The following is a 2,538-nucleotide window of genomic DNA, read 5'->3' on the forward strand; positions in this document are numbered from 1 at the left end:
TCAGAATGGCTACAATATAAAATCATGATAACGCCAAATGCTGACGAGGATGCAGAGAAACTGGATTGCTCACGCTTTGCTGGTTGGAATGTAAAATGGCACAGCCACTCTGGAAAACGGCTTAGCAGTTTCTGATAATGCTGAACATGTACTTGCCATGTGGCTCAGCAGTAACACTCCTGGGCAATTACCCCAAAGATACGAAAATTTTATACTTACATGAAAACATGTACGAGAACATTCATAGCATCTTTATCAACAATAGCCAACAACTAGAAACTACTCAAGTGCCTTTCAGTGGGTGAATGGTTAAACTGTGGTGAACCCACACCATGGAATACTATCGAGTAACAAAAAGGAAAAAATTGTCGGTAGACACAATGTTGTAAAAAGAATATTATCCCTCTTCACCCCCAAAAAAGATGTCTACAAGTATGCCTTGGAGATATTGCAGGCTCGGTTCCAGACCACCACAATAAAGCCAAAATTGCAATAAAATGAGTCGCACAACTTTTTTGTTTTCCAGGGCATAGAAAAGTTATGTTTACACTGCAGTCTATTAAGTGTTCAATGGCATCACATCTTTAAAAAATAATGTTACATACCTATTTAAAACATACTTTATTGCTAAAACATGCTAAGCATCATCTGAGCCTTCAGTGAGTTGTAATTTTTTTGCTGGTGGAGGATGGCTGCCGATTAGTCAGGGTGGTGGTCGTTGAAGTGTAGCTGTAGCAATTTCTTAAAATAAGACAGCAATGAAGTTTGCCACATTGATTGACTCTTCCTTTCACCAACAGATTTCTCTGTAGCATGCAATGCTGTTTGATAGCAGTTTATCTACACTAAAACTTCTTTGAAAATTGGAGTCGGTCTTCTCAAATGCTGTTGCTGCTTTATCAACTAAGTTTATGTAACATTATAAGTCCTTTGTTATCATTTCAACAACCTTCACAGTATCTTCACCAGGAGTAATTACATCTCAAGAAACTACTTTCTTTGCTCATCCATAAGAAGCAACTCCTTATCCATTAAAGTTTTATCACAAGATGGCAGCAATTCAGTCACATCTTCAGGCTCCACTTCTAATTCTAGTTCTCATACTATTTCCACCATATCTGAAGTTACTTCCTCCACTGAACTCTTAAATTCCTCAAAGTCATCCACAAGGGTTGGAATCAGCTTCATCCAAAGTCCTGTTGCTGTTGATATTCTCACCTCGTCTCATGAATCATGAATGTTCTTAATGGTATCTGGAATGGTGAATCCTTTCTAGGAGGTTTTCAATTTACTTTTCCCAAACCTGTAAGAAGAATCACTGTCTATGGAAGCTATGGCCTTACACAATATATTTTTTATATAATAAGAATTGAAAGTAGAAATTACGTCTTGATCCAGGGACTACAGAATAGATGTGTGAACAGGCATGACAACGACATTAAATCTCATTGTCCATTTCCATCACAGCTCTTTGGTGACCAGGTGCATCGTCAATGAGCAGTAATATTTTGAAAGGAATATTTTTTACTGAGTAGTCTTAACAGTGGGCTTAAAATAGTAAACCATGTTGTAAACAGCTGTGCTGTCATCCAGGCTTTCTTGTCTCATTTATAGATACAGGCAGAGTAGATTTAGCATAATTCTTAAAGGCCCTAGAATTTTCAGAATGACAAATAAGCACTGACTTCAACCTAAAGTCACCAGCCACATTAGCCCCGAATAAGAGAGTCAGCCTGTCCTTTGAAGCTTTGAAGCCCAGGCTTTGATTTCTCCTCTCTAACCATGAAACCCTGGAAGGCATTTTCTTCCAATATGAGGCTGTTGCGTCTACATTGACAATCTGTTGTTTGGTGCAGCCACCTTAATTAACCATCTTAGCTAGATCTTCTGGATAACTGGCTACAGCTTCTGTATCAGCACTTCTGCTTTTCTGTTATGGTGACAGTTTCTTTCCTTAAACCTCATGAACTCAACCTCTGCCAGCTTCAAACTTTCCTTCTACAGCTTCCTCACCTCTCAGCCTTCGTAGAATTGAAGAGAATTAGGGCCTTGCTCTGGATCAGGCTTTGGCTTAAGGAATGTTGTGACTGGTTTGATCTTCTATCCAGACCACTAAAACCTTCTTCATATCAGCAGTCAGGCTGTTGCTCTTTCTTATCATTCGTGTGTTCACTGGAGTAGCACATTGAATTCCCTTCGAGAACTTTTCCTTTGCATTCATAGCTTGGCTAATTATTTGGCACAAGAGGCCTAGCTTTTGGCTTATCTCAACTTCAATTAAGTAAGCTTAATTGTTTTTAGCTTTTGATTTAAAGTGAGAGACATGTGATTCTTATTTTCACTAGAGGCCATTGTAGAATTATTAATCAGACTAACTTAAATATTGTTATATCCCAGGGAATAGGGAGGCCCGAAGAGATGGAGGTAGACAGTGGAATGACCTGTTGGTGGAGCAGTCAGAACACACACAATATATGCCATCTTCTACGAAAGCCATTCATGATGCCCCAAAGCAATTACAATAGTAACATCAAAGAT

This window comes from Pteropus vampyrus, unplaced genomic scaffold, assembly GCF_000151845.1.
Source record: "Pteropus vampyrus isolate Shadow unplaced genomic scaffold, Pvam_2.0 Scaffold71, whole genome shotgun sequence".
In the NCBI taxonomy this organism is placed as follows: domain Eukaryota; kingdom Metazoa; phylum Chordata; class Mammalia; order Chiroptera; family Pteropodidae; genus Pteropus; species Pteropus vampyrus.